Here is a 20,366-nt window from a genome sequence, read left to right as displayed (position 1 = left end):
TTCTTAAATTCCATATATATGTGTTAGCATACAGTATTTGTCTTTTTCTTTCTGACTTACTTCACTCTGTATGACAGACTCTAGGTCCATCCACCTCATTACAAATAGCTCAATTTCGTTTCTTCTTATGGCTGAGTAATATTCCATTGTATATATGTGCCACATCTTCTTTATCCATTCATCCGATGATGGACACTTAGGTTGTTTCCGTCTCCGGGCTATTGTAAATAGAGCCGCAATGAACATTTTGGTACATGACTCTTTTTGAATTATGGTTTTCTCAGGGTATATGCCCAGTAGTGGGATTGCTGGGTCATATGGTAGTTCTATTTGTAGTTTTCTAAGGAACTTCCATACTGTTCTCCATAGTGGCTGTACCAATTCACATTCCCACCAGCAGTGCAAGAGTGTTCCCTTTTCTCCACACCGTCTCCAGCATTTATTGTTTCTAGATTTTTTGATGATGGCCATTCTGACTGGTGTGAGATGATGTCTCATTGTAGTTTTGATTTGCATTTCTCTAATGATTAATGATGTTGAGCATTCTTTCACGTGTTTGTTGGCAGTCTGTATATCTTCTTTGGAGAAATGTCTATTTAGGTCTTCTGCCCATTTTTGGATTGGGTTGTTTGTTTTTTTTGTTATTGAGCTGCATGAGCTGCTTGTAAATTTTGGAGATTAATCCTTTGTCAGTTGCTTCACTTGCAAATATTTTCTCCCATTCTGAGTGTTGTCTTTTGGCCTTGTTTATGGTTTCCTTTGCTGTGCAAAAGCTTTGAAGTTTCATTAGGTCCCATTTGTTTATATTTGTTTTTATTTCCATTTCTCTCGGAGGTGGGTCAAAAAGGATTTTGCTGTGATTTATGTCACAGAGTGTTCTGCCTATGTTTTCCTCTAAGAGTTTGATAGTTTCTGGCCTTACATTTAGGTCTTTAATCCATTTTGAGCTTATTTTTGTGTATGGTGTTAGGGAGTGATCTAATCTCATACTTTTATATGTACCTGTCCAGTTTTCCCAGCACCACTTATTGAGGAGGCTGTCCTTTCTCCACTGTACATTTCTGCCTCCTTTATCAAAGATAAGGTGACCATATGTGCGTGGGTTTATCTCTGGGCTTTCTATCCTGTTCCATTGATCTATCTTTCTGTTTTTGTTCCAGTACCATACTGTCTAGATTACTGTAGCTTTGTAGTATAGTCTGAAGTCAGGGAGCCTGATTCCTCCAGCTCCGTTTTTCATTCTCAAGATTGCTTTGGCTATTTGGTGTCTTTTGTGTTTCCATACAAATTGTGAAATTTTTTGTTCTAGTTCTGTGAAAAATGCCAGTGGTAGTTTGATAGGGACTGCATTGAATCTGTAGATTGCTTTGGGTAGTAGAGTCATTTTCACAATGTTGATTCTTCCAATCCAAGAACATGGTATATCTCTCCATCTATTTGTATCATCTTTAATTTCTTTCATCAGTGTCTTATAATTTTCTGCATACAGGTCTTTTGTCTCCTTAAGTAGGTTTATTCCTAGATATTTTATTCTTTTTGTTGCAATGGTAAATGGGAGTGTTTTCTTGATTTCACTTTCAGATTTTTCATCATTAGTATATAGGAATGCCAGAGATTTCTGTGCATTAATTTTGTATCCTGCTACTTTACCAAATTAATTGATTAGCTCTAGTAGTTTTCTGGTAGCATCTTTAGGATTCTCTATGTATAGTGTCATGTCATCTGCAAACAGTGACAGCTTTACTTCTTCTTTTCCGATTTGGATTCCTTTTATTTCCTTTTCTTCTCTGATTGCTGTGGCTGAAACTTCCAAAACTATGTTGAATAAGAGTGGTGAGAGTGGGCGACCTTGTCTTGTACCTGATCTTAGTGGAAATGCTTTCAGTTTTTCACCATTGAGGACGACGTTGGCTGTGGGTTTGTCATATATGACCTTTATTATGTTGAGGAAAGTTCCCTCTATGCCTACTTTCTGCAGCGTTTTATCATAAATGGGTGTTGAATTTTGTCAAAAGCTTTCTCTGCATCTATTGAGATGCAGAGAAATGGTTTTTCTCCTTCAATTTGTTAATATGGTATATCACATTGATTGATTTGCGTATATTGAAGAATCCTTGCATTCCTGGAATAAACCCCACTTGATCATGGTGTATGATCCTTTTTATGTGCTGTTGGATTCTGTTTGCTAGTATTTCATTGAGGATTTTTGCATCTATGTTCATTAGTGGTAGTGGCCTGTAGTTTTCTTTCTTTGTGACATGCTTGTCTGGTTTTGGTATCAAGGTGATGGGGGCCTTGTAGAATGAGTTTGGGAGTGTTCCTCCCTCTGCTATATTTTGGAAGAGTTTGAGAAGGATAGGTGTTAGCTCTTCTCTAAATGTTTGATAGAATTCACCTGTGAAGCCACCTGGTCCTGGGCTTTTGTTTGTTGGAAGAAATTTAATCACAGTTTCAATTTCAGTGCTTGTGATTGGTCTGTTCATATTTTCTATTTTTTCCTGATTCAGTCTTGGCAGGTTGTGCATTTCTAAGAATTTGTCCATTTCTTCCAGGTTGTCCATTTTATTGGCATAGAGTTGCTTGTAGTAATCTCTCATGATCTTTTGTATTTCTGCAGTGTCTGTTGTTACTTCTCCTTTTTCATTTCTAATTCTATTGATTTGAGTCTTTACCCTTTTTTTCTTGATGAATCTGGCTAATGGTTTATCAATTTTGTTTATCGTCTCAAAGAACCAGCTTTTAGTTTTACTGATCTTTGCTATCGTTTCCTTCATTTATTTCTGATCTGATCTTTATGATTTTTTCCTTCTGCTAAGTATGGGGTTTTTTTGTTCTTCTTTCTCTAACTGCTTTAGGTGCAAGGTTAGGTTGTTTATTCGAGATGTTTCCTGTTTCTTAAGGTAGGATTTTATTGCTATAAACTTCCATCTTAGAACTGCTTTTGCTGCATCCCATAGGTTTTGGGTCGTCGTGTCTCCATTGTCATTTGTTTCTAGGTATTTTTTTATTTCCTCTTTGATTTCTTCAGTGATCACTTCGTTATTAAGTAGTGTATTGTTTAGCCTCCATGTGTTTGTATTTTTTACAGATCTTTTCCTGTAATTTATATCTAGTCTAATGGTGTTGTGGTCAGAAAAGATACTTGATACAATTTCAATTTTCTTAAATTTACCAAGGCTTGATTTGTGACCCAAGATATGATCTATCCTGGAGAATTTTCCATGGGCACTTGTGAAAAATATGTATTCTGTTGTTTTTGGATGGAGTTCCTATAAATACCAATTAAGTCCATCTTGTTTAATGTATCATTTAAAGCTTGTGTTTCCTTATTTATTTTCATTTTGGATGATCTGTCCATTGGTGAAAGTGGGGTGTTAAAGTCCCCTACTATGAATGTGTTACTGTCAATTTTCCCTTTTATGGCTGTTAGTATTTGCCTTATGTATTGAGGTGCTCCTATGTTGGGTGCATAAATATTTACAATTGTTATATATTCTTCTTGGATCAATCCCTTGATCATTATGTAGTGTCCTTCTTTGTCTCTTCTAATAGTCTTTATTTTAAAGTCTATTTTATCTGATATGAGAATTGCTACTCCAGCTTTCTTTTGGTTTTCATTTGCATGGAATATCTTTTTCCTTCACCTTACTTTCAGTCCGTATGTGTCTCTATGTCTGAAGTGGGTCTCTTGTAGACAGCATATATATGGGTCTTGTTTTTGTATCCATTCAGCCAGTCTCTGTCTTTTGGTGGGAGCATTTAGTCCATTTACATTTAAGGTAATTATTGATATGTATGTTCCTATTCCCATTTTCTTAATTGTTTTGGGTTCCTTATTGTAGGTCTTTTCCTTCTCTTGTGTTTCTTACCTAGAGAAGTTCCTTTAGCAGTTGTTGTAAAGTTGGTTTGGTGGTGCTGAACTCTCTCAGCTTTTGCTTGTCTGTAAAGATTTTAATTTCTCCATCAAATCTGAATGAGATCCTTGCTGGGTAGAGTAATCTTGGTTGTAGGTTTTTCCCTTTCATCACTTTAAATAGGTCCTGCCAGTCCCTTCTGGGTTGCAGAGTTCCTGCTGAAAGATCAGCTGTTAACCTTATGGGGATTCCCTTGTGTGTTATTTGTTGTTTTTCCCTTGCTGCTTTTAATATATTTTCTTTGTATTTAATTTTTGATTGTTTGATTAATATGTGTCTTGGCGTATTTCTCCTTGGATTTATCCTGTATGGGACTCTCTGTGCTTCCTGGACTTGATTAACTATTTCCTTTCCCATATTAGGGAAGTTTTCAACTATAATCTCTTCAAATATTTTCTCAGTCCCTTTCTTTTTCTCTTCTTCTTCTGGAACCCCTATAATTCGAATGTTGGTGTGTTTAATGTTGTCCCAGAGGTCTCTGAGACTGTCCTCAGTTCTTTTCATTCTTTTTTCCTTATTCTGCTCTTCAGTAGTTATTTCCAGTATTTTATCTTCCAGGTCACTTATCCGTTCTTCTGCCTCAGTTATTCTGCTATTGATTCCATCTAGAGTATTTTTAATTTCATTTATTATGTTGTTCATTGTTGTTTGTTTCATCTTTAGTTCGTCTAGGTCCTTGTTTAATATTTCTTGTATTTTGTGTATTCTGTTTCCAAGATTTTGGATCATCTTTACTATCATTATTCTGAATTCTTTTTCAGGTAGTCTGCCTATTTCCTCTTCATTTGTTAGGTGGTGGGTTTTTATCTTGCTCTTTCATCTGCTGTGTGTTTTTCTGTCTTCTCATTTTGCTTATCTTACTGTGTTTGGGGTTTTCTCGGACTCCCTCCTGGCTAGCCGTGGTGCACTAGCCCCCTGCAGGCTGTGTTCACGCCGCCATCCCCAGTCCTCTCCCTGCGCTCCAACCGAAGCCCGAGCCTCAGCTCCCAGCCCCGCCCGCCCCAGCGGGTGAGCAGACAAGCCTCTTGGGCTGGTGAGTGCAGGTCGGCACCGATCCTCTGTGTGGGAATCTCTCTGCTTTTCCCCCCGCACCCCTGTTGCTGTACTCTCCACTGCAGCTCTGAAGCTTTCCCCCTCCGCCACCTGCAGTCTCCGCCCGTGAAGGGGCTTCTAGTGTGTGGGAACCTTTCCTCCTTCACAGCTCCCTCCCACTGGCGCAGGTCCCGTACCTATCCTTTTATCTCTGTTTATTCTTTTTTCTTTTGCCCTACCCAGGTACGTGGGGACTTTCTTACCTTTTGGGAGGTCTGAGGTCTTCTGCCAGCGTTCAGTAGGTGTTCTGTAGGAGTTGTTCCACGTATAGATGTATTTCTGGTGTATCTGTGGGGAGGAAGGTGATCTCCGCGTCTTACTCTTCTGCCATCTTCCCCTCGTCCTTGAATGCAGAACTTTATTTACTGTTCTGCTGTTTGATCTTAAGCCTAATGTGTAAGATCACTGGGCCTGGGATGAGTCTTATATCTCCACCACTTCTAGCTTTACAGCCTTAGATTAGCTAATTACCTCTCGGAGTCTCAGTCTCCTCAATTGTAAAATGGGGACAATCATAGCCTTTTCATAGAGTTGATAGTGAAAACTAATGAGATGGAAATCATATTTATGAGTACTTTAGCACAGTGCTTGATATGTTACCTAAATGCTAAGTATTTAACACTTATTATTATTATTATTACTGCAGGCAGATCTTCTCCATTATAAACCATGGTTCAGTGAACATCATGTGGGCTTTTCCAAGACTGGGGATGATTTCTTCAGAACAGATTCCCAGAAGCACAATGACTGGGTTAGACATTTATGACTCTAGATTCATGTTTGGAAGGTGACCATTCAATAACTGATCCCAGGTGGAGTGTGAGCTCTGTGGTCAGTATCAAGGCAGGATAATCCCATGAATGAATATTTTAATGCCATATAGGGCCCTGTGGATGCATCTACAGCATAATTAGCCATCATGCCCCTTGACTCTGAATCACCCTGAGCAGTGCGGAATGATGGACTTGTACTCTTTAGGCAGACCAGGGGCACACAGCTGGGGCCTCAATGTCCAAATGGTCAAATTGTGCTTCCAAATGTGTTGTGTTTTGTTGACACAGTGTGTAAAAATAGAATTTGAATGTCTTTCTTTGGCCACAGGCTCTCCCTTTCTCCATGGGCTCTCCCTCTCTCTGTTTTCTTCTGTGATATGGCTTCAAACAGTGGGGCTGTCCACGAGCCCCTGTGACCTGCAGGGCAAGAACTGTGCCTTGTTGCCTGTGGTATCCCAGTGTCCATCCTGGAGCCTGGCAGAGCAGAGAGTTTCTAAATATGACTTTGCCAAAGAATCTGGGAGAAAGTGGCCAAACTACACACACACTCACACACACACACACACACACACACACACATACACACACACATGCACACACATACAGTTCTTCTGCCTCCCTCTATGGACCCTGGCCAGGCATTTTTTTCCTCTTCAAGTCTCAGTTTTCTCATCTGTAAAATAAAGGAATTTAACTAGATGTCCTCAAATATTCCCTCTGGTTATAGAAGTCTATGTGCCTGCTACATAATTATAATGATAAATTCCTACTTTGTGCCAAGAGCTAAGAAACATTCCTTCCTCTTCCTTCAAGGAGTTTACTACCAAGTTAGGAAATGTATTATGGCTAATGATTTTATGTGCATAAATGTCAAAATAATTGGCACTGGGCTTTATGTGATTAAATCTCCAAAGAACAGAGAGGATGTGTAGTAGGTGTGATTCATTTATACGCTAAGCATTGACAAAGCACAAACGGTCTATGAACCAGGTTCTGTCCCAGGTGTTAGGTTGACACAAAGTCAAAGAAATTGGCTATGGGGCACTAGCCGGAACTAAAAACCAGCAGGGTGATCTTGGGAAAATTATTTAATCCCCTTTAGTTTCACTTGCATATATGTAAAATTGGGATTAAATAAAGAGTTATGGATAGAATTTGGTGATTTAGTCAGTTTGAAAAATACTGGATGAATTGAAGGTGAGAAACCAGTACGAGTTGCCATTATTACAAATTTTGTTTGCCTATTGATTTTCCATGCTTAGCGTTAAGGGGTGCAGGGCAGGGCCTTTGGCACACTAGTCTTTGGTCTGGTGGTCTCTCTGAGTCCAGCGTGATTCTTCCAATCCATGCAGTAGTCAGAGTGAGCTCCCCAAATCTCATCTGACCATGTCATTTCCTGCTAAAATCCCATAGGACACGTAATTGGACTATAGGAGAAGGGCCAGGGGCTTCAGTTTGATCTATAATGTTTTATATTTTCAGCTAGGTAGTAGGTTCATAAATATTATTTATACCAGTTATACTTTGTGTCTGCCTAAAATATATTTTCTTTAATTAAAAATGCATGAGGAGGGAGTACCAAGGCCACCGTGCTCATTGATTGTGTCCTGACATCCTGCAAGCTGTCTGGAAGGAGACACAGCATCCTCCAGGGTGGCAGGAACAGGAGGGCCCTGAATCAATTTTTCAGGTCATTTGAGACTTTAAGAACACACAATTTTCCAGAAAGAAATGAAAACTGTGTTCATGAATTGGGGTCTTTCTTTTCCATATGGCGTTTGATGGTTTTCTAAGGGAGAAAGAAAACAAGTGGAAAAAAGTGGGAAAATTCCCCAAACGCATGCAGTCACAGCAAAGGAGAAAATGGTTCTCATTGCCCAACTTCTGCCTGAAATGCAGAGGAAGGTCCTGATTGTCTACCAGGCCCCAGGGTCCGTTCTAATTTATTGAGGGAAGGACCCAGGAGGTAAATCTCGATGTCCTCCTCTAAGCAACCTAAAATTAACTAAAATTAACTAAACTAAACTACTAAAATTAACTAAACTACCAGCTAATGAATGGAGGCGATTTTCCCAGGGTTACGAGCCCCTGCCCTCCTCCCACACCCAGCATCACCCAAGTCACTGCCACTCTAAGAGGCTGAGTGGCACATCTTGAATGTAGCATTCAGGAAGGCCTTCCTGGATGGGGTAGGAATCCTGTTTTATGCCCTGTTAATTACTGCAACAATTTATAAAATTCACACAAACAGAAAGCCCTTACAGAGATAGTATTTCAAATGGTATTTACCTGTAACAGAATCCCCTCTGTAATTCCTGGATTTATGAGCTGTTGCACAACAAAATGGAACCATCCCTCGTCCCCCTGGTGGGCACTGGCTATGGGACCTCAAATAGGCCATGGAGGCAGAAACCTACTCAGGCTTGGACTGAGACACTGCCATCCCAGACCCACCTCCAGTCCATGGCACTCCTCAGTTTCATGGCCCATGAACTTGGGGAAGTGGAGGTTGGACCTCATCAGGTAAGTTTTCTTGCAGAGAATCTTGGTGTCTCAGAGCTGGAAGAGCCTCAGGCATGAGATAGTCCAACTGTGTATCCATCATAGGAGTCCTCCTACAACTTCTCTCTCTCTGTTTGCATACTCCAGTGACAGAGAGCTCCTTACCTGACACAGCAGCACAGACTATTGTCTTTGGTCTCTAGTCTTTTCTCTTTTTTATCCTCCCCAACCTTCCCCTTGGCCATAAGAGTGATTTTCCTAAAATTCATATCTGATCTTGTGCTCCTGCTTAAAATCCCTCCATGTCTTCCCTGTGCTTTTGAGATAAGTCCCAACTCTGTAACAAAGCGTGCAAGTTCCTGCCTGGGGTGGTGCCTGTCCTCTCATCTGTCTTCATCTGCAGTGGCCCCGTTCCTTCTCTCAGCAAAGCCAAGTGACTTTCAGTTATCCCCTTGCATTAAAAGCCCACAGCAAGGGCTTCCCTGGTGGCACAGTGGTTAAGAATCCACCTGCCAATGCAGGGAGATGGGTTTGAGCCCTGGTCCGAGAAGATCCCACATGCCGCAGAGCAACTAAGCCAGTGCGTCACAACTACTGAGCCTGCAATCTAGAGCCCGCGAGCCACAACTACCGAAGCCCGCGTGCCAGAACTGCTGAAGCCCGTGCGCCTAGAGCCCATGCTCCACAACAAGAGAAGCCACCACAATGAGAAGCCCGCGCACCACAACAAAGAGGAGCCCCCACTCGCCACAACTAGAGAAAGCCCGTGTGCAGCAACGAAGACCCAACACAGCCCCCCTCCCCAAAAAAAAAAAGCCCACAGCAAGACCTATAAAACAAAAAGGCCAAGGACTTAACTTTGGGGCAGCAGGTGACAGTGTGTTAGTGGAGCTGGGAGATGGTGCTTTCTCCAGCATCCAGTGTGGGGATGAGGCCATCGGAGCCCTACATAGGGAAAAGAGGAGGCTCGCAGCTCCAGAGAAGAAAGGGAAGTAGGACCGTGGCAAGAAAGGGCAGAATTAGAGGCGAGTCAGAGACCTTAGAGTAGGAGAAAGGCCTGCAGTTCTCTCTCTGTGGTGACTCTGAGCCCTGTGATGTGTGCAGTGTGGAAAGGAGCTGTCCCCTCTCCCCTGCCCCGGCCTTGAGGCCGAGGAGAGGGACCTCCAGCTCAGCTCTGCTCTCCTTTTATCTGCATGGCAGGGCTGGCTTTCAGTGAGTTTCCAGCCTCAGGGAAGGCCATCCATCTATGCAAAGGTTCTAACTTTATGAGTCCTGGACACGGAGTTGCTTTTGTTTTCTCCTCGGTGTCAAGAACATGTGTCCTCTGTGAGATCCGTGGGAGAGGTTCAGCTTTGCATCCTCTGATGCTGAGGATGGTTTATAGAGCAGTTACAACCTGGGGACGCTGTGTACTTGGACTTTCCAAAGTGCTGGTTTTAATGCTCATTTGCTAATTTCTTTTGAGGGAAGAATTGTTTTGCGTAGAGATCTAAAGAAAAGAGCATGAACTTCAGTCCATTCCGTTTCAGCTGTTCTACTTACTGGATGTGTGGCCACAAGCAAAATACTTCCTCTCTCTTCGTCTTGTCTGTAGTTTCTGAAAGAAAATGAGGTCGTTGCTTGGAAGGGCTTTTGGAGGTGTTCAAGCTTCAGGAAGCAGAGACTTGATTCTGTCATTTCCTCATCTATAAGATGGAGTTCATACTAGCACCTACCTCTCAGAGTTGCTCTGCGTAAGAATGAACATAATCTGTGTTGTTATAAATATTATAAGGATGAGGCTTCTGCATTTTCGATCAAACCACATTGTAAGGAGAAACTGGGAAGAAAAGTTCTAATCTACTTAAGTTGAGGTGTGGGAAAGGGAGACTTAGGATGTTTTTGGCTGTAAGTAAAGAAGACCTGACTCAAATGACAAGAAATGACAAGAAAATTTGTCATTTCATATTTTGGGACATTAGAACTATGGGCGGTTCTGGGCTTAGTGGGTTGAATTGTTTGATAATATTGTCAAAGACCCCGAGCTGAGTCTCAGTGGTCCCAATAGCATACTCTCCTGTTTCATTGTCTTCTCCCCTAAACACAGAGCCATGAGATACCTGATCAGAAAGTGTATGAGAGCAAGGAAAGAGTGGGCACTGGCTATGGGCAGATATCCAGCAGTGTCTGCCCCAGAAAGGAACCCATACGTACCACACATCCAGCAGGAGGGTGGGTTGACTCAAGGTCATGACTATTTCAGAAGTAGTTCAGCCTTTGTGTAAATACTTCCTGCCTTTGTATAGGCAACGTTGTATACAGGGAGCAGTACGGCATCTTTAGACCCAACTTACCCTGGGCTCAAATTTGGCTCCACCTGGACCAGACATGGGAGCTTGGGCAGATATTTGATGGATCTGTGGTTAAGTCAGTCAAGGGAATGCAAATCAAAACCATCATGAGATACCCCTGAATACCCACCCGCAAGAATGACTAAAATTAAAGACACTTTAATTTTAGGATTTGGGACAGCTAAAACACTCATACATTGCTGGTGACAGTATAAATTGATATATACCCTATGACTGATCCAGCATTTTGTTTCGGGTTATTTTTCTAACAGAAACAAGTGGTTATGTCCATCAAAAGACATCTATAAGAATGTTCATAGCAGAATTATTCATAATAGTGCAGTCTGGAATCCACCCTAATGTCCATCAACAAAAGAATGGAGGAATACGTTGAAGAATGATGGACATGGTCATGTGCTGCCCAGATTCCCCTTCAAAGCGGGACTTGTTGCTTTTGGGAGTGTTGCTGGCAGAGAACCTTCAGGCTGTCAACCGCTTCCAGCATTGCCCCGATTGCCAAAAGTCGCCTTTCCCAAGGCTGTCCTTCCTGGGGCAGCTGACACACACATCCACGTATCCATACAGCTAAGACCATTTTAGCTTCAGGGCTCCCTGTGGGGTTGGCTGAGACAGTGCTTGGCTGTACACAGAGCTCTGGACTTCTCCCTATTGCTGGTCCTCTTCCCTGACCCTCAGTTCCACAGCTGTCATCCCAAGGGCACTTTCTAGTGACTATACTGCGTGCTAATCTCTGTCTCAGATTTGGTGTCACAGAGAACGAACCTGCATGGTTCGTTCACTGTATGGTGAATTCATACAGTAGAATACGGTACAGCAATAAAAAGAACAAACTATAACACAGGCAACACGTGAATGTCGGATGGGAGAAGCCAGGTATGAAAGGGTATACACTATAGAATTCCATTTGAATAAAAGTGAAAAACAGCAAAATAAATTCATGGTGAAAGAGGTCAGAATAATGGTGACCCCTGGTATTAGGTACCCTTGTGTGGTACTGGAAATAGTCTGTATCTTGATTCAGAAGCTGGTTATACATAGATACACATTTATACATATCTATGTATATATATGTTTGTATTTAACATTAATTGAACTGTACACTTTGATTTGTGTACTTTACTGCATTGTTTTGCTTCAGTAAAAATAATAAAATATAAAATAATAAAAAAGACTCTAATGAAATTGCCTGTGCCTCCTGCTATAGTCTGTAGCTCCCTGAGGGCAGAGACTCTGCCTGGCCCAGAGTGGGTATTCAGTTAACAGTTTTTGACAGAATCAAAATGGTAGACCAATATCTTCCTGGTTTACCATTGATTTGTTGGGTGGACTTGGGAAAGTCTCTCTGCTCTGTGGACCTCATTTTACAAGAAAGGAAACCAAGGCAAATAGCAAACTCTAATTCACAGGCGTACTGTGTAAATCCGATGAGCTACCTGGTGCAAAGACGCTTTGTAAACTGTAAACTTCTTCATAAGAGTTAGTACCAAGCTTCTGAAGTTGGACTGACAGAGGTAAAAAATAATCTCCACAGCTATTCTGTGTGATCTGGGGGACATTACTTAACACCTTTGTGCCTTAGTTTTTTTTTTTTGTCTTAGTAAAATGGGGTAAAAAAATGTACCTACCTTGCTGGGTGATTGGGATAACTGAGATACTCTGAGTTACTTAGACTAGCAGCTGACAGTAAGTTCTCAAAGGCTAGCAGTGTTATAAAGAATTTTCCCTGGGGTAGCCTCTTTCTGGTAAAGCATTCCTTTCCTTCCCTTTCCCCACTCGGATTTCTCTTCTTTATCTCTTCTCTGGAGCTCACTAGCATCCTGGGATCCAACCATTTATGGCCTTAAAGAATGAGTTTCCTCAAAGGGCAACTGGCCTCCTACAAGGGAGACTACCCCCCTAGGCAGCCCCACACTTCTGAAGTCAGGAAGTCTGAGTGTCGTTTTTTCCACCAGAGGAGGAAAAGGCATGTTAATGGGCTCCTTGTGAAATAATCTGGGCTTCTTGACCATGGCAGCCTGGGAAGGGGGGCTGCACATGGTGAGGGGCTGGAATGGGGCTTGCCTGTGAAAACTTCTCCAGTACTGTTGAGGGCTGGAGGGCAGAACATGATCCCAGAGCAGGCTCTTTCTCCCTGCAGGCTAGGCTGGGACAAGGGACCAAAGATGGAGTCGGATTCTGACTAACAGTAAAACAGCAGGTGTGACGTGGGCAGAGAGAGGAGCATTAGACAGAAGCTGGACCCCCAGCTCTCCCAATCACTAGCTATGTGACCTCAGCTTGTCACTGATCTCTGGATTTCAGTAAAACAAGAGATAGGACTAGAGAATCTGTAAGGGCTCATTCAAATCTGAATTTTGGGGTTCTAAGAACTGGGGCTTGGTCAGTAGACTCAGATGAACTGAAATTTAAAAATCCATGTCTACCATTTTGGCAGCCCTGTTTTCTTGGGAAAATGATTATCACTTTTTGTCCCTTTGGGTTTTATCTGTGCTTGGTGGGTAATAGAGGTTTGCAGTAAGTACTAGTCCCTGTGATGGTTAATTTTATGTGGCAACATGATTGGGCCACAGGATGCCAAGATATTGAATATTTAGTGAAACATTGTGCTGTCTGTGAGGGGGTTTTGGATGAGATTAACATTTAAATTGGTGGACTTAGTAAAGCAGATTGCCCTCCCTAATGAGAAGGGGCTCGTCCGATCAGTTGAAGGCCTGAGTGAAACAAAAAGCCTGAGTAAGAGAGAACTCCTCCTGCCTGGCAGCCTTTGAGTTGGGATGTTGTTTTTTTTGTACCTTTAAGCTCAGGACTGAAATATCACCTCTACCGGGGTCTTGAGCCTGCACGTTTGGACTGAATCCAGACCCTGAGCTCTCCTGGGTCTCAGGCCTTTAGACTCAGACTAGAACTACACCATTAGCTCTCCTGGGCCTCCAGCTGGCCAACTGCAGACCTTGGGACTTGTCAGCCTTCGGAACGTGTGAGCCAATTCCTTAAAATAAATCACACACCCACACCCGTATCCACACCCACAAACGCACACACATCCTGTTGGTTCTCTTTCTGTAGAGAACCCTGACTAAGACGGTTTCCTTCCCATCTGCCTTGTCAGTTTTTCAGGGAAATCTTCATAATTTTCTTTCATACATCTTTTAGTTCTTACTATCCACTCCCAAATAAGACAGTGGCTATTTGCAGAGAGCATAATGTCACAGCAATAGAATGCATCCCATGTGTCTTATGTTGTGTCCACTTTTATTATTTCAAGAGTTTTTATACTTTATTTAATCGTAGGGACACAATGACCTGGGGAGATAAATAAAGCAGAAACTGTTCCTTTCCTTTTTACTTTAGCAGTGTTAAGGTATAGTTGACATACAAGAATCTACACCTATTTAAGCGTACAATTTTGATATATGCACCTACATGTGAATATAAAGAACACACATCACAGTCAATATAAGGAACATACCCATCCCCCCCAAAGTTTCCTCATGCTTCATTGTAATCCATTCCCATCCCCCACCCCATCCCATGCCCAAATGATCACTATTGATCTGTTTCTTTTTTTATAATCACTGAGAAAACTGAAGACCAGAAGGTGATATGTCCTGCCTGTGTCAGGGTTAATATCCAGTCTCCTGACACTTGGCCCAGTATTCATTCTAGAAGACTATCATCAATCATCCTCAGAAGAAAAGGAGAGGGAACCATTTACTGAGCACCCACCACATGCTAAGTCCCACAGTAGGTGCTTTATATTGTGGCTACGTAAATACAGTAGCCTGAGTATTCCTTTGGCTTTAGTGGCCTCCTCTCTGATGAGTGTTCTCCATCCCTGAGTTCTCACTAAGCTCACATATCCAAGCATGAGCTTCGATATGTCTCTCCTCTGGAGGTTTAGTAAGCTGGTTAAGTTCAGCTCAAACAGAACTCACCTAAACATAGCTTTATTTACAACCTACCTACCCCTAGTTCACCATATGTTGTCTCTGATTCTTCTACTCAAGTGCACAAGTCAGAAATTTTGAGTCAACGTTGATTCCCCCCTTCCCTTCACCTGGGACCACTGCCACCACTTGGTCAAGCCACCATCATGTCCAACTTGCTGTCCTTGCTTTCATTCTTGCCCTGCCCTCTACAATTCTTTCTCCAAGCATCAGCCAGTGATCTTCTTAAAGCAAATCAGATCATGACACTCCCCTTCCTAAAACTCCCCAATGGCTTCCCAACACATTTGGAATAACTGTACCTTTTCACTCAGCCTCTTGAAGTCTTACCAGATCTGTCCCTTTTGTGAACTGGTATTGCACCACCCACCCTGACCCCTGGACAAGCACACGAGCTCCAGCTGCTCTGACCTTCCTTTTAATGATTGACCATATCAAGCTTATCACTGTCTTAACTTCTCTGCCTAGAACATCATGCTCTCCTCAGCTAAACATGGATACTTTCTATTCTTTCCTAAGGTGTCAGCCAAGGAAAAGAAATGGTAGTCTTCACCATCTGAAATTTTCTTGTTGTTTGTTTGATAACCTGTCCATTGCTTGCCTTTCTTCTTGAGAATGAGAGTAGGAACCTTGTCTGTTTTTACTTACTGATGTATCCCCAACACCTAGAAAAATATCTGGCATATTCTAAATGCTTAATATCTATTTGTTGAATAAATGATCAAAAAATAGGCATCTTAATCATAGTAATTGTTAACCATCTTTACAGTTAAATATTTCTCCATTGCTATGTAAAAATTCAATAACTCTTCCTAATTCTTTCCACCCCTCAATGTTTTACTTGGCCCTGTGCTCTCCACAGTGATGAAACCTTTAAACGTTTTAACTTATTTATTTTCCTAGTCCCTCATGAAACCTTTCCCCCTATACTGCCAACCCCTACCTCTTGAGTTCTGCTGAGTAAATTCAGCACTTTCATTCTATTATCCCATACTTTCTTACAATATGCCTCTTCTGTTTCAATAATCCTCACTTAACTCACATGGCAATTCCCAGTCAAGCATTCATCATTTTTTTTCAGATTTAACTCTAAGATACTCTAAGATTCATTGCTCAATACTCTTTCTTATACTTGTCATCCTCTCCATCTTGAGACTTTCGTTTTAATTTAATTTTCATTTGGTTAGGGTTAGAATCTTTCTCAAGTGATTTTCTTAGCTAGGGACATAATTTTTTTTTTTTTTAGGCACATAACTCTTTGACTTCTTTAATGTTTGATAATTTCTTTCAATAACAATAGCAACAAGAGGAATACTATATTTGTAGTAGTTCATGCTGTTCCCGGGCGAAGCAGGTATGACAGAGAATAGTCAAGGACCTTGTCTTCATGGAGCTTACATTTTTTTCTCTGGCCTTTGCACCAGTGGAATAGACCCGTTTATGCTGCAGGAATTAACACCCCTGCCCCCCTCCCCCAACCTCAAAGGCTTAAATAAAACCTTTCTCCTTTTTGCTCATGCAAAGTTTGCTGCTGGTCCCAGGGAACTTGCTAGGGAGCTTGTCTACCACGTGAAGGCTCTGTGTTTTAAGTCTACATAAATAGAAGCTGCTCAGATCCCAGCAGCAAGGGAGAGAGTGCTGGAAAGTCTCATACCACCATTAAATGCTTCTGCCCAGAAGGGACACACTCATTTTCATTGGCTGAAGAATGTCACCATGCCAAACTGCAAATGGAACAGAGTCATGCCAAGACCTCTATGTGCCTGGAAGGCAGAGAACTGGAAATACTTGTGAGCACCATCAGTATCTAACTCAGCCTCCACTTAAAATTGGTGTTTTGGCAGAATATAGAATTGAAGTGCAATTTTTTTCCTCTCAATGATCTAAAAATTATGGTTCATTGTCTTCTATTACCAGTGAGGCATACAGAAAGTTAGATTTTTATTTTTAAAATAAAACTTTCTATCTATCTATCATCTATCTATCCATCTATATATCTATCTACCATTCACCTATCTACCTACCAATCTACCTGTATATCTGTGCTAGTTGAGCTCAGCTAAGATGATGCAAAGATAGGATTAGATAAATAAGAGATTTATTGGGACAGGAGGAGGTGAAAGCCAGGAGAAACTTTGACCACAGTGGAGGTCTGAAACCTGTGAAAGCAGAATGGTAAAGAAGGAAGGTTAAGTAAGGCAAGAGTTTTCTCTGATAGCAGCACAGCTCTAAGAAAGGTTTGGCCAGGCCTCTCAGGAGTCTTTAAACCAAAGTTGTCCCTGGGAGGCGTCTCGCATCTCTCAGGCATGGGCCTGCCCTAGGAGCCCTTCATGCTTAGTCACTGGCTGGGAACTGTCTGCAGGAAGCAAGGCCTCGGCATGAACTTGGTGGTAGTTTCAGAGGGGCTGCAGATGGGGCCATCAGTTAATTAGGTTCCCTGCAGTTGTAGATCTGAGAGGCACATCTTCATGGCTGCCACAAGAAGATTATAAATATTTTTCCTTCTTTTTCTGGAGTTCAGTCCAGGGTATGTCTAGGTGCATGTCACTTAAGATTACTCCTGCTCAAGACAAATTCCATATGAAGTTTCCTATCTTTCCTCCTCTCAGTGAAATTTTCTTTAATTCTGTCTCCCATTATTAATTCTCCCTCCCTTTCTTGCTCCCCTTTTGGACCTCTATTCTTACATAATATATCTCCTGCTTATGTCTTTCATGTCTCTTACCTTCTCACTTATGGTCTTCAATTTATGTAGTTTTTGCTCTGTATTGTGGATTGCTTCTTATATTTAATTTTCCAAAATGCTATATTTTTAAAAAATTAACACTTAGTTTTAAATTTTTTCTATTGAATTTTAAAATTTAGAAATCATGTGTCTAGTACTAAAGGGTATTTTTGTACTTTCACAATATCTCGTTAAGAATCCTAACTATACCTTGCCTCCTTAAAAACCACCTGTTGGGAATGGTCTCCCTCCTTCACTGGCTTTTGATCCCTTTAATAATATCTGGTCTGTAAATGCTTGTTTTGGAGGGTATGCACGCAAAGCATGGGGGGGGGGTGGGTCTTTTGGGCCAAGGGGGGTTGATACGCAGTGGAAGATAGGGAGAAGTTTCTTTTCCAGTAGGTTGTTAATGACAGGTTTATTAAGATGGGGTAAGGAAGGGAGGCCTCTTTGATCTAATGTCCCAGTGGAAATGGGATGTCCTCATCTCATACTCCCCTCTGACACAGCCACCTCTGAGAATAGGTGACCTCCCCTAGAGCTACATAGAGGTAGCTAGAGGAATGGTACCTCTCCCTGATCCTAGAGGATTCATCAGGCTTTCTTCCTATGACCTCATAATTGAAGTCTTCACTGAAGATTATTCTAGGAAGACAGGCCTCTTTTCAGGTGGGGTTTTGGGTCCTTCTCTTGATATTACAATAAATGAATTTCTCATCCTAAGTCTTCTTTCCTAGTGTGTGAGGTGTCAGCCATATCTGGCTTCTCCTCTAGGCTACTGCAACCAGCCAAGTTTATTTTCGTGATTGATTTATCCCAGGGAGTTGGAACAGTGAAGCGATCCTGAGCACATACTCAGGTCATTATTCTGTGGAATCCCCCAAGAATTTTCTCTCAAATCTTCCCTCCCATCTTCTTACCTTCCCAAGCCTCTCTTCTTTATTTATATTGGCATGTCAACCTGTTCCCCCCAAAGAAGTCTTACAAAAGGGGGAACAATAGTTTGAATTTGTCACTGTTACCATACTTTTACTTTCCTACAGGTCAGATATCCTATCTGGTGTTGACAATTTTCTGTTGTAAGTCTAGGGTTAGCATTCGAGGGCTAGCTAAGGGAGTTGGTACCAAGTCTCTCATCATTGGAGTAGCCCCCGAAACAAAGATGGGCAGGTAAGCATAGTGGGAGAATGTATCTCTGGTGAGGGGAGTGGGTTGCGACATTTTGTAGTTGTTTGTGATAGTAGTAGTCGCATCATGAGAGGATACCTTTGAAATGCCTTTGTTGTTTAAGTTTCTTTCCTGATGACTGGCAATGTTGCCTGTGTTTCCAACCAAGAGGTATAGAAGACAAGAATCACGTGCCAAGCTCTGTGAAAGCTATTTTATATATGTTGACTCATTCACTCCTACCACACCTCTGTGTTGTTATCCTCATTTTACAAATGGGCAAGTGGGACTCAAAGAGAATAGGTAAATGAGATGGCAGAATTGGTACGTGAATATGGTCAGGGTGATCCCAACGTCCATATGCATGCTCTATGCCACTAATCCATGCTGTACTCAATTTTGAGTTGACTTTTGAAAGATGAACCAAGATTTCAAGAGCGAAGAAGGAAAGGGAGGGTGATCAGTTTGAGACACCAGACCACAAACAAGCAGGAGGCAGGTGTGAATGGGAAATGGGAAAGGGTCCCATGTGATTGGATTGTAAACTACAGGAGGGTTGTTGTGGGAGAGGCGAGATTTGAAAGAGAGGTTAATGCCAGATGGTGAAGGATCCCATCGCTTCCAGGCTGGGAGAGATTAGGCAAATTTCTTCACCTCTCTGAGCTTTAGTCTTCTGATCTGGAAATGCCTTTTCTGATTGCATCTCTGTGTGTGTGTGTGTGTGTGTGTGTGTGTGTTCATGCACTCCCGTGTGTGTATGCTTATGAAGCACCTAGTAAGTGCTTAATGAAAGTTAATCCTCCCTTGCTTTTTGGGACTTGGCAGCTGGCTGGAGGGGGTTAGAGATGGGAGGAGTGGAGGGCTGGCAATGTTTAGCACCTCTGGAGGCCCTAGGTTTCTTCCAATCCCAACAACCTCTTCACATTTGAGAAATCAGTCTCAGGCCCATTTGGTGTTAATTACAGCAACCCAGGCTTCTCTGTGTGAAGGAAACAGGCCCTCATTTCTCTCATTAAAGTAAAATATGACCCATTTTTATGCCTGCGTATTTTGTTGCCGAGATTACGAGAATCATCCTTTCTGTTTACACGGAATGGAGAAATGTTACACCAGGAGGGCGGCCGGGGGCCCTGAGTCTGGGGAATAGAAAGCAGATGTTGTCCTCACTGTGATTTTCCCTTCCACCCTCAGCTTCCCTCTCCTCCTCTCTGCCTCTTCTCCCGCTTAGAAGCATAATCCTCATTTCAGATCAACATGAGGTAAGCGGACTCTAGGAGAATAAGCTCACATTTATAGAGCTCTTTACCAGGTGCCAAGCTCTATAAACAAGTTTCCCCTTTAATTCTCCCCAGAAGCTTCAGGGGTGGTTGGTATTAATCTTTTTTCAGCCCCAGTTCCCTCAAAACAGAAATGCCCAAAGTCTTCCCAGTGCCCCGCGATGTGGGGAAAAACGAACCCTGCTGATCACAGATGCAATTACAGACCTTGTGCACGGCCTTTCAGGTCCACAGAGCTTTCACACACATCTCCTGGTAGAGCTCATCACAGGTAAAGGTGACTGGGAGTTGGAAGGTTCAGGGATTCGTACAAGGTCAAGATAAGTAGTGAGCAATGGGGACTCAGAAAGATTTTAGGCAGAGAATCGACAATGTGAGTTGTATGATTTTGAAGGAAAGCTCTGGTAACAGTCTGGGGAATGGCTGGGAGGGAAGTGAGAATCTTTGTGGTCCATATGATCTCCATCACAGGTATTCAACAATACTATTGAAGCAGGGCAGCAGCAAAAGACAATATGTAAGTGAATGAGCATGAATGATAAAACTTTATTTACAAAAACAAAAAGTGGCCGCCATCTTGCTCTGTGGGAATGTACTCTTGTTGGACATATTATTTAC

Source organism: Delphinapterus leucas, chromosome 1, assembly GCF_059928025.1.
Source record: "Delphinapterus leucas isolate spDelLeu-1000000601 "Yukka" chromosome 1, BTC_Dleu_Yukka2, whole genome shotgun sequence".
In the NCBI taxonomy this organism is placed as follows: Eukaryota; Metazoa; Chordata; class Mammalia; order Artiodactyla; family Monodontidae; genus Delphinapterus; species Delphinapterus leucas.
The sequence above is the reverse complement of the archived record's forward strand: the minus strand, read 5'-3'. Positions refer to the sequence as shown.